Below are 13,154 nucleotides of genomic sequence, written 5' to 3' on the forward strand. Positions count from 1 at the left end.
AGTAAGTGATTCCTGTGATACTGGTCTGAGTTGGAAAGGAGGGAGAAAAGAAGAAAAAAAGGAAGGAGGAAAGGAAGGAAGGAAATACAATTCAATAAACATTTATTAAGCACCCACTATGTGCCAGGCACTACTATGTGCAAAGCACTAGGGATACAAAAGAACCAAAAGACAGTCCTTGTCCTCAAGAAGCTTATAATCTAATGGACTTTTATGAAATAACGCAAAACTGAAGGCATGCTACCCAGAACTAAAAGAATCAAATTAACAATAAGGTATACTAAAGAAAAAGTGAATGAGAATGAATGGATAAAATATAAGTCTTTTTATTTAAAAAAAAATGATATTGTTTGTGTTTACATCATCCACATTTCCCAATAAGCCCTTCTCCCTCCTAAAGAACTGTCATCCTTAATAACAAAGAATGTTTAAAGAAGGGGGGGAGGAAAGGGATTCATCAAACTCCACCAAATATCCACCAAGTCCAACATTTTATGTTATTTTCCACATCTATCATGCTCTACTTCTGCAAAGTGAGGGGTAAGGGGGTCACATCTCTTCTTTAGGGACTAATTTTCATCATGGCAGTTTCCCCGCATTTTGTGTTTATTTTGCTGTTGTCTTTCCAAACAAAGAATTCTAATGAGGATTTAGAGGGAGTGACTAAAAGATTATTATAATATTTTATATGTTGAAATTAATTTAAATGTAAATAGTTACTAAGCAAGTTTGGTTGGTTGTACTGATGTTCAATGTTAAACTTTTTTCTTTTCTTTTTTGATTCATGGAACAAAATAAGCATTTCTATAACATAGTACAATAAAAAGATGATTGCACATGAAACTACGAATCTAGTAGTACAATACAACTTACAGGAATGTTATAGCCAAGTTTTAAACCTCTCTGGTTAAGAAGAAATAATGCTGAACTTTTAATAGGAGTTGTTTATTTATTTTAAGAGTATTGACTTAGGATTCAGGGAATCTGGATTCCAGTGCTGGCTCTGCCCAATATTAGCTATGTGATCTTGGGTAACTCAATGAACTTCTCTGATGTTTTTTCCCTTCATCTGCACATAATAACATTGGTCTTATCTATCTCACCCAGTGACTGTAGGGATGCCATGAGGAAGTAGATGGAAAACAATGGGTTTCCTGCAATACTTACTGTCCTGGCCAGTGTTTTGCAACTAACAGTGAAAAAAGTTATTACCATCCACAAAACTCTAATGACTAAAGGCTTGAGTCACCTTGGACAAGTCCCTACCCCAATTTGGGCCACAACTTCCTCCTCTGTAAAAGGAAAAGCAGAGACCAGATGATTTTCTAAGGTCCCCTCTTGTTACAATCTTGTTCATTTAAATCAATGAATATTTGTTAAGTGTTTACTGTGTATAAAGCTCTGTTACAGTGCCATATGAAGAAGAACTTGCTCCCTAATAGTGGAGATGTTAAGGTCTATTAATAACTCTTATGAAAAGAAATTAAGTAAAATAAGCAAGAGTCAAAATTCAGGTGGGAATTTTGAGAAGGAATGGATCTTGGCAAGGAGAGGGTAGGAGAAATTAGGTAAGCACATGGCAGTGGAAAAGGTGTTGCCTGAATTGGTCTTGGAAGGAATGAAGTTATTGCAATAGATAGAGATGGAATGGGTTCATAGAACATAAATATAAACTGGAAATGACCTTAGAAATCATCTAGCCTAGCTCCCTCATAAATGACGAAATTAAGACTCATAGCAGTAAAGTGACTTGCCTAACTGCAAATGGAAAAGCTAGGATTTGAAACCAGGAGAACAATGAGAATTACTTGGATAAATATCCAGGAATATAGCCTCTAACTCCAAAGGAATCTTTCTAGTCTCTGTGTTTAATCTTATCTGATTTACTCATGATTGGTCTATTTAGAGGTACATGAGAGCTACTTATTTCAGTGTAGAAGTATATGGCCCCTAAGACCTCTGGGCCTGCTGATGTTTCTTTGTTCAGTCATTTTTCAGTTGTATTCCAATCTTAGTGATTCTACTTGGGGTTTTCTTGACTGGATGGTAGAATAATTTGCCATTTCCTTCTCCAGCTCATTTTCCAGATGAGGAAACTGAGGCAAACAATGCTAAATTACTTTCCTAGGGTCACACAGCTACTAAATGTCCAAGGCCAGATTTGAACTCAGGAAGATGAGTCTCCCTGACTCCACGCTCAACACTCTATCCACTGAGCCACCTAGCTGCCATGGGCCAACTGATAGGTGGACTTTAAATAGAATTAACTTCCTGGTAGCAATATGTATATATACACATACATGTATGTATATACCTCTTCATTATCCCAAATTACATAAAGATGGAGACTGAGGATTTAGCAATTAAGTGGAATAAATATGTCTACTTGTATTCTTCCTGTGTGAGTGTATCCATGAAGGTTGCATATTAATCAATAAACCCTGTAGTTAGAAAACAAAGCTTTTATTTTCCTCCTTCTCTCTGAATTCAGAACTCACCATTCCTGATTCTCTCCTTCTCCTAGACTCCCAGTTCCTGCCCTTTGACCCATGGACAGCCCAGTATTCTGATGCTGAAGAAAACAGAGCATTCATTGCCTAGCAAAGAAAAATAACAATAACCCATTTCTATAGAAATTATAATACTATAATAATGTAATAATATAGTATTATAATACTCTAAAGCTTGAAAAGTATTTGCTTCACAACAACCTTGTAAGATAGATAATACAAATATTATCACCATTTTATAAATAAAGAAACTGAGGCATATAAAAGTTAAGTGACTTGACCAAATTTTCATATAGCTAATTGGAAATTTTAAACTATTTTATTGGCTCAAACCTTTAATGCTCTCTACTCATTTACTACTTAGCATTTATTTTCTGACTTTATTTGTCTGTCCATCGATATCCTTTTCCAGTGCCTCATCTTGGTATCAAGGTGATTCTGACTCTCAAAGACTTTATCAGAGAAGTAAAAGTTCTAATCAATATGAAAAAGCTTTGAGAAGGAATATATTGTGTGTAGAACAAGGAGGCCAGTATTGTTAGATCAAGGAGGTCCCCTGTTTTTCCTTCCTTTCCTCCCTTCCTTCTTCTCTAACTCATAGCATCATTCATATGTTTGTGTATACATATGTATATGTGTATTTGCAAATATATGTATATACATGTATAACACATAGTGTGTATATATCTATGTGTGACTATGTGTATACATATATTATACATATATGTAATAAGTCTTCCTTCCTAGATATAAATATAGATATATATAGCATGATGATGTGGATATATATATATATATAAATATACACACACATATATAGAGATATAGATGGATGAATAAATGGATACAGAAAGAGAGAGAGAAAAAGAAAGGAAGGAAGGAAGGAAGGAAGGAAGGAGAGGAAGAAGGAAGGAAGGAAGGAAGGAAGGAAGTGGAAGGAAGGAAGGATGAAGGAAGGAAGGAAGGAAGGAAGGAAGAAGGAAGAAGGAAGGAAGGAAGAAGGAAGGAAGGAAGGAAGGAAGGAAGGATAGGAAGAAAGAAGAAGAAAGAGAAGAAAAAGAAGAAGAAGAAAGAAGAAAGAAGAAGAAGGAAGAAAGAAAGAAAGAAAGAAAGAAAAGAAAGAAAGAAAGAAAGAAAAGAAAGAAAGAAAGAAAGAAAGAAAGAAAGAAAGAAAGAAAGAAGAAGAAAAGAAAGAAAGAAAGAAAGAAAGAAAGAAAGAAAGAAAGAAAGAGAGAGATAAGAAAGAGAAGAAAGAAAGAAAGGAAGGAAGAAGGAAGGAAGGAAGGAAGGAAGGAAGGAAAGGAAGGAAGGAAGGAAGGAAGGAAGGAAGGAAGGAAGGAAGGAAGGAAGGAAGAAGAAATGGAAGGAAAGAAGAAAAAAAAAGGAAAGAAAGAAAATGGAAGGAAAGAAGAAAAAAAGCAGAAAGGAAGGAAGAAAGATTCTATAACTTAGAACTCAAAACAAGCTCCTCAGTCATGTAGTATAGACCCCTCAGGTAAAAGATGAAGAAATGAGTCCAGAAAATGAGTCCTAAAGTCTCATAGATAGAAAGTGGAAGAGACAAATTTTGAACACAGGCCTTTGACTCCAAAATTAGTCTTCTACCTACTTAAATGGATTAATAAATATTCTTGAATGAATGAACAAATGAATTGTTCAGGGTATACCAAGTGGCCATACACTTCTTCTTCCCCTATTCTAGCATCTTAATATCTAGTAATATGTCCAAAACCCCCATGGCAATTGCAACCTTCATGTGTTGTACATTCATGATGTCCATGTATGTACTTGCTACTTCATTGATATAAATGCATATGCAAAGCTTCCTTTGGTTGACTGACTACTCTTAGGTATCAGTTTCTGGAGGATGTTCAGAAATATAGCTAACAATGAAAGGAGTTGATCAAGTCAGGAAGGGTTGATTCAACTAAACAAGAAGAGATTTATTGAGCAAAGGAGTCAAGTCCTGGGAGGTCCCAGCATCCTAGAATCTCAGAGGTAGGAAGGACCTCAAAATGTATCAAGGACAACCCATACCTTAACGGGGATTTCCTTTATAACATGTCTAGGAAATAGCTATCCAATCTCTGCTTAGAGGATCACTACCTCCTGGGAACAGTACCTTCTTCTTTTGGCCAGTTCTAGTGACTAGGATATTTTTCTATATCCAACTGAAATCTGCAACTCCTCTCCCTTGCTTCTGATTTTGTTCTCTGAGGCTCAACAGAATAATTCAGTAACTTCAGAAATTAGATAAAGAAAGTTATCATTCATTCAAAATTTGTTAAATTAATTCATAAATGTATTCATTCATAATTTATTCATTCATTAATCCCTTCCATAAATGTCTTAAGTACCTACTTGGTACAGAGAACACATTCTTCCCTTATCTTCCCTTGATCAGCTTAAGCATCTCCAGTCCCTTTAAATGATGAGGGATGACTTCCTGTCTGTCTCACCAGCCTGTTCTCCCTCCTTTGGACATATTCCAGTTGTCTGTCAATGTCCTTCCAGAACATCATCCTCCAGAGAAGGTCTGAGCCGGCCAGGCAGCAGAGCTCTGCCATCATCTCTCTCCTCTTCCGGATATGACTTTAATAATGGTGCTCCTCCCATATCTGTGCTCAAAAGGGGACACTCCACATTGAACTTTTTAAGGCAAGCCAGAGTATCTCTGCAGGTAGGAAGGATTACAGACCCTGAGGCATCCTGGAAGTCAAAAAGAACATATATACTAGTCAGCAAGAGACTCTAAAGGTGGTCTCTGCTCTAAGACAGAGCTACCTGGCCTACAGTGATCCTGTCTACTGAGCAAGGGCAGCCAGAGGACCACAGGTGTTGTTTTTAGCCAGAAGGAGATCAGATAGGCAGGGAAGTCTGGAACCAATTGTACTTGTTAGTCCTCTCCCCACAGGAAGCAGAGGTAGCAGCTTTATGTAACCTGGGGCTGTCTGAGTCTGGGGATAAGCCCAGTGGAAACCTGCTGTATCTGAAAAGAGTCTTCTGTACAGGGCTCCTATTAACAAGTGGATCTGGGGTGGAGTGCCACCTCGGGCATTTGCCAGCTGTGTGAACCTGGCTAAGTCCCTTACCATGATTGGGCCTCAAGTGCTTTATCTGTAAAAGGAGAATATTTATGGCACCTACTTAACAGGGCTGCTGAAAGGATAAAATGATGTAAGCCTCTCTGCAAACTTTATAGTATTACATAAAATAGGGAGGTAGAGGGCAGGCAGCATGCTGCAGCAGAAAGAACATTATAATTCAAATTGGAGGACAACTAAATGGCACAGTGGCTAGGGCATCAGGTCTGGAGTCAGGAAGACTCGTCTTTCTGAGTTCAAATCTGATTGCAGATACTTACTAGCTGTGTGACCCTGGGCAAGTCTCCTAACCCTGTTTGCCTCAATTTCCTCATTTGTTAAATAAAAGGGAGAAGGAAATGCCAAGAAAACCCCAAATGGGGAGTTGAACATAACTGAAACAATTGAACAATCAGTGTAAGTTAGAGGATCTCATTCTGAGTCACATTCCTAATGTATGAGAGCTGTGAAATCTTAGACAAGTCTCTTTCCCATAATGGGTATCAGTTTTCTCATCTGTAAAAGGAGGAGCTCAGTTAAATGATCTCTAAGATACTTTCTTGCTGTGACTTGGCCAGAATGTTCCCCAAAATGGCGGAGCTGACTGTCAATGGACAAATTTACCAATCACATATTTATATACATATCCAACCTATGGCCTATACACTCAGACACAACCATATTCACATCACACTATTCTGCTCACACACAGTCACATATAGATAGGCCCATGCATATATCCACAAACATTTATGTACATATGAATACATGCACAGATACAAACAGATATGCCCTCACCGACATTGTCTCTTGTCAACATACTTAAACATAAACATAGAGGGAGAGAGAAAAATATGGGTGGATGATAAAAGATAGATGGATGGATGGATGATAGATAGATGGAAAGATGGATAGATAGAGACAATCTGAAGTCAAAAGACCCAAGTTCTAATCAGAATTAATAACAATGCTGTGATCTTGACAAGTCATTTCTCTTTCCTAGTATCTCAGTTTCTTTATTTGTGAAACATGGATAACAGTCACAGAATTTTAGAATCTCAGCTTTAGCAGGAACCTTGGAAAGAATGCAGTCTCACCCCTATTTGACTATGACCAAGACTGCCTTGATGACCCCCTCTAAGGAGGTCTCTCAGGTAGGTTCTTAAGGTAGGCTATTCCACTCTGAGACAATTCTCCTTGTTAGAGAATTGTTTTCCCCTTATTGACATCAACATTTCCGCCATATTCTTACTTCTAGTTCTGTTCTCTGAAGCCAGGCAGAACAAGTCTAAGGTCCTTGCACACCCACATGAACCCTCCTCAAATACAGGAAGATAGCTTTTCCCCATCCCCAAGCCTTTTCTTCGCCATGGTAAATATCCCCAGGTCCTTCAGTGACTTGTAAGGTTACTCACCAAGCTCTAAGTGGCTGAAGCAGGATTCGAGTCCAGGATGTCTGACTCCAAATCTAGCATTCTTTCCATTGAGTCTTTGGTTCCCTCCAATGGCCTTTCTACTATCTGACACCCAGAATTGACCCCAGTAGCCAAGACAGTGGATCTGATAAGGGCAGAGTACAATGATTATAGCTTCCTCTATTCTAGACATTGTGCCTTTATTCACTGGTTTAAATATATATAATATATATGATATAATATATTTTATATATATATATATAAAATCACTTAACTACTGTCTGCCTCAGTTTCTTCAGCTGTAAGAGAATAATAACATCTGTCTTCCAGGATCGTTTTAAGCATTAAATGAGATAATATTTATAAAGTGACTAGCACAGTACCTGGAACATAGTGCTTCTCCCTTCATGACAACACCTTCTCTAATATTCCTTCCTCCATTCCACTGTACTGACTGGCTAAAGGTTTCTGAGCTGGAAAGTACCTTGGAGATCCTGTAACCTAAAGATAATTGACTATTTTTGTGTCAAAGGTTTCTTTGAAAATGTTGGTTGAAGCCCATGGACCCTCTAATCAGAAGCATGCTTTTAAATGTCTTTGTATTAAAATATATATTGGTTTATATGTTAAAATATATTAAATATTAAATATATGTATATATATCTATATACACACACACAAAGAATTACAAAAGAAACCAATAGGATAACATAGTTATCAAAATACTAAAAATACACATAAAACATTTTTTAAAACATGGCTGCTAGGTTAAGAACTCCTACAAGATATCCCCTCATTTTACAAAGAAAGAAAATAAGTCCAAGAAGAAATATAATTTGCTCACAGTCATAATACAGTTAGTAAGTAGCAGAGCCCAGATTTCAACTCCGATCTCCTGATTCCAGAGCCCATGCCCCTCTACAAGGCTGAAAAACTTCCTGAACATCTTTCCTAAGACCCTTTCAGGCCATTTTTGAGACCAAAACCCTTTTTATAATAATACTAAGATGCTTTAATTTCTAATTCAGTAAATAGCAATCAATACAACCCACATAAACAAAAGCTCTTTGCAGATGAGGACGAACCTTAATGATTTTTAAGTGTGTAAAGGAATCAGGAGACAAAATAGTTTGAAGTCCACCAACCTAATTCTACATGCTACATGCTAGCCCATGAATGAACTGGCCAATGATTCACCAAGTGAATGCGCTGACTTTAGGGAGTAGAAAAATAAGGATCAATGAGATGACCCAGAAATGGGCGCTCCCTGGCAGCCTAGGACAGGGAGAACAAGTCAGCAAGGTGCTAATTGCTGTTTGGCCCTGGGCCTCGGGGCTCAACCTGCTCCTCTCTCTCTCATTTTTTATTTGAGCCTCTCCATGCACTGTAAATACTCATTTGGCTCCAAAGACCTCTGCAAATTGTTATTTACAGACATCGTGAAAACGAAGTTTACATAAATAAAGCCCTATCCTAGCCTGGCTGGACCTAACAGAGAGAAGTTAAAGGTGAGACAGAAGAGACCATCAGTCATCAAAATAATGGCTCCCTCCCTGCATCTCCCCCCCAAAAAAGATGCCCCCATTCTCCTAGTAAAACCACAACTCAGTGACATTCCAGAGACCTGGCAGAATGGAGACACAATGGAGAAAGGGAGTCCCCATTCCTACTAGGAGACAAGACAAAGCACTAAAAGAATCATCATCCTCATCTTTGAAATGGGTATTATAATATCACCAAACTCAGTTATTTCAAAGATCAGATGAGATAATATACACAAAGTACTCTGCAGACTTTGAGGCTCTATAAATAAATGCTAGTCATCATCAAAAAAATATAAGTTGAGAGCATGGTGAAGTGGAAAGAGTCTTAAATTTAGAGTCTTGGAACTTAGGGCTGAATCCCAGCTCTGACATCTGGGTGACTTTGAGCCAGTCACTCCCTTCTCTCTAAACAGCTGGACTAAATGAACTCTAAAATCTCCTCCATTTCTCAGTCCTGATGTAAGTCCAGCTAGTCTATGTTCTGTAATCAAACCACCAGCACCTACTATGTGCAAGGACTTAGATATATAGTTAGTCTCTGAAGGATCATTGGGGCAGGTGAGTTCTATTAAACATTTTTGAATAAGACCTCAATTTCCCAAGTTAAGGTCTGCAAAGTTCTTTCCTTATAATAGCCTTTTGAGGTAATTTAAGCATTTCTGCCATTTTGGAGGTCAGAAACTGCACAACAGCAAAGCTAAGATTTGAATCCAGGTCATCTGATTCTGATTCTACTTTCTTTTTCTCTCTGATTGAAGATAGGGGGAACTGACTGGATGGAAGAGGCTGAGAGAGGGAGACTACCTCCACCAAAATTAGAGAATAGTCAGTTGTTTGCTGGTTCAAGAAAGTAAGCCTTTCCACTGGAGAAGTGTTGTACACTGAGAAAGTCAGAGCAACTGAACTACGTGGGCAAGAAGGCAGCAGCTGCTGTTAATAGCCCTGAAAAGGGCACCAGCTTCTCTCCTACCCTTGAGCTGCCTACAGCACATAAAAGAGGAGAAATAGGCCATTCTAGATGGCGTCCCGGTTTGACTCTTTATACAACTGCTTGTTAAACTGGTTGTCCATGAAAGGGGGAAAACAAGAGAGCCAAGTGAGATCTCTTCATATGCGTGGTTTGGCCTGTATGCATCTGTATGGAGTCTGTGTTAATGGAACTCTTATGTATTGACCTCTGCTGTGAGTTCCCTAGGTGTCAGATTCAGAAAACATCAAAGGCTTTGGGCAATCCCATGGCTGTGTCTGAAGGTCAGTGACAGTTGCCTTCCTAACAACACATTCTGAGTTTTCCCATTTCTCCAAGGGAGAACTTGTTTTAGAAATCATAGAAACTTGGCAGTCAGTGTTTGTAGGACCCTGGCAAAGTACAAAATTAAATCACAGGGTAACTGAATCCTGAAGAAAATCATGAAACACGTCCTGCTGTCCTGAATCCTAGTCACTCCATGAATCCATCCAATGTGATTGGGCCTTCTCTCCTGGACCATGAAGTTTCTCATTTCAAGTATGGAAATGTTCATAGATTTTTCAATGGATCTATCTGATGAGTTTTCTTACCTGAAAGCTTATGGTCAATTGGCTGTGGCCATTCTTCAAAGCCAGTAATATAAAATGAGACTGATCCACTCACTGGCCAGATAGTGCATTGGTAAGGATAGTTTGGTAGCACAATGTATAGTGCTGGGCCTCGAGTCAGGAAAGCTCATCTTCCTGAATTCACATCTGGTCTTAGATACTTACTAGCTGTGTGACTCTGGCTCCTTCACCTTATTTGCTTCAGTTTCTTCATCTGGAAAATGAATTGGAGAAGAAAATGCCAAATGACCCCTGTATTTTTACCAAGAAAAGCTCATGGAGTCATGAAGAGTCACACCGAAAATGACTGCATGAGACATAGCACAATATAGTGTTTTGTGGCCACTAAAGTATCTGTTGAATAAGTGGATGGATGGATGGATGAAAAGATAGATGGTCAAGAGTCAGGCAATCATGAATTTGGTAAGATTTTTGGATAAATCACTTCCTTTCTCTGAATCTCAATTTCCTTTTCAGTAAAATGAATATATCTCTGATATCCTTTGGTCCTATTCATAAGCCCTTTCCCACTTTCACATTCTCTTATTCTGTGATATAGTAATACATACTAAGGAATTTAGAGACTCCATGTTTTTCTTCTCCCAGAGAGATTGCAAGTCTAAAAGATGATCCTTGAGGGCATGATCCTTAACCCAAGGGAGTAGATTCCAAGTCTGGCTTCCAAGTCTGGCTTCCAAGTCCTGGGTTGAGTAGATGGGGTAAGACTTTCACTGGGGAGGGGCAACTTTCCAGGATTTCCTCCCATCACACCATTTGGTGCCCCTCCACCCCCTTACATTGCCTATAGGGAAGGGCAGTGTACCTCCCAAGAATCAAGTTCTTGGAGAAGTTTTCCTTCCCTTCCACCAGCCCTTTTCAGCCTCCCCCCCCTTCCCCGTCTCACCCCAACTAATTTCAACTGCAGAAGGTTAATTAGGGTTAATTATCCTCCCCTCTATCTCCTCCCTCCCTTGATTTTAGTCTCAAACAGAAGTGGAGGGAGGTTCCAGCCCCTTCTGCACTGCCTCCATTTTCTCCCCCCACCAACCCCGCCCCTGTGGAAGGAGGCCAGGTCCAGGCTTCAAAGGCACTGCTACCCCACAGGCCGACTCAACTTGTGAACCCGCTGTTTCAGCTTCGCCCAAGCGACTGCCAAGAGTGAGGAAGGGAAGAGAAGCCCGTTTGATGTCTCGGAGGCTGGAATTAGCCTCTCACATCAAACATCAGTTGCCTGTTTATTTTCTTAATTGCCCAAGCCTGGGCCAGATGCTCAGGAAAACCCAGCCAGTGGGAGGAGGTTGCATGTGGGGGATTAGCTCAGGTGAAGATGGAGGCAGCTCTGTCTCTGCCCCTGGTTCCCCCCTCCCCAGGTGATTGATCTTCTTCAAGCTCCCATCAAATCATCATGTTCAAGAGCTTTCCATTCCACTTAATATCAGCAGTTAGGGGTTCAAATCCTCACTTTGTTACTTGGAAATTGGTTTCAATTTTCTCCCCTGTTAAAGACAGAGGAAGGGTAGATGAACTAAATGACCTTTAGGATCCTTCTAGCTCCTACCTCATTGTCTAAGCATTTATAATAGCCTTGAAAGAATAAGTCTTATCACCAACACTCTCACCTCCTTTGTCATTCTTCATGCCTCTGATAGAAAAATCTGGCCGTATCCTACTTTTAATCAAAGGATATTAAGTGTCACAGCCAGTGTCTGAATTTGAAGTCGGGTGTTCTTGACTTCAGGACCAGTTCTATCTGTTGTGTCACTTGGCTGCTGCAATAAAAATGAATTGAAGTGAATCAAACAGAGGACAGATCATGAAGCTTTCAAAACTAATACAAGAAGTATGCACTTGGTCCTGAAAGCAATAGGGAGCCATGGAAGGCTTTGAAGCAGGGAGCTATATAATGAAAATAGTATTTTAGAAGAATTATTCAATTAAATCTGTGCGGGATGAGTTAGAAGAGATCAAAGGCAAAGCTACCAACTAGGAGATAGACTTGTAAAACATCAGATCTCCAAAGCCAACTAGCTCATCCCATACTTCACTGAGAATTCTCTCGATGGCATCCTGAAGAAGCCTCTGCTATTTTAGCCTGTGTCTGAATATTTCTAGGAAGGGGGAATTCTACTTAGCTGCCAGTACCACTTTTGGGACAGCCAAATGTGTTAGGAGGTTTATCTTTAAGAGGGTGAAAATCCCCTCTATTTGACTTCTCTTATAATCCATATCTCAGCCCTCTAGAACCAAGAAGGCAATTCAACCTGACAAACAACAAGCAATCTACTGTGTGCAAGCACCATGCTCAGCCTCAAGTCCATATGATCAAAAGGAGGGAAAGGGACCTGTATGTGCAAAAATGTTTGTGACAGCCCTCTTTGTAGTGGCAAAAAAGTAGAAACTAAGTGGATGCCCATCAGCTGGAGAATGGCTAAATAAGTAAGTTATGGTATTTGAATGTTATGGAATATTATTGTTCTGTAAGAAACGACCAACAAGATGATTTCAGAGATCCTGGAGAGACTTACATGAACTGATACTAAATGAAATGAGCAGAACCAGGAGATCATTGTACACAGCTACAATACTATATGATAATCAATTCTGATGGACATGGCTCTTTTCAACAATGAGATGATTCAGAGCAGTTCCAATGAGCTCTCTGCACCTAGAGAGAGGATTGTGGGAACTGAATGTGGATTACAACACAGCATTTTCACTTTTTTTGTTGTTGTTTGCCTGCATTTTTTCCTTTTTGATCTGATATTTCTTGTGCGGCATGATAATTGTGGAAATATGTACAGAAGAATTGCACATGTTTAACATATATTGGATTACTTGCTATCTTGAGGAAAGGGTGGGGAGAAAGGAGGGAAAATTTTTGAAACACAGGGTTATGTTAAGAGTGAATATTGAAAATTACCCATGCATATGTTTTGAAAATAAAAAACCTTAAAAAAAATTTTTTTTTAAAGATCTATGAACAGATCTCTGCCCTTATTGGCATTATGGTCTAGTAAGGAAAGG

The 13,154-nt window shown here is 39.1% G+C and overlaps 1 long non-coding RNA gene across 1 annotated transcript; it reads right to left on the reverse strand.

The window, feature by feature from the left end:
• Positions 1 to 4,851: 4,851 nt before the first annotated feature.
• LOC141555674 (uncharacterized) lies at positions 4,852 to 10,944 on the reverse strand. The gene is made up of 3 exons (XR_012486294.1): positions 10,700 to 10,944; positions 7,009 to 7,153; positions 4,852 to 5,219 (listed from the first exon to the last, which is right to left on the reverse strand). It is a non-coding gene; the product is annotated as an uncharacterized LOC141555674 (long non-coding RNA).
• Between the last annotated feature and the right edge of the window lie 2,210 nt (positions 10,945 to 13,154).

This window comes from Sminthopsis crassicaudata, chromosome 1, assembly GCF_048593235.1.
Source record: "Sminthopsis crassicaudata isolate SCR6 chromosome 1, ASM4859323v1, whole genome shotgun sequence".
NCBI lineage: Eukaryota > Metazoa > Chordata > Mammalia > Dasyuromorphia > Dasyuridae > Sminthopsis > Sminthopsis crassicaudata.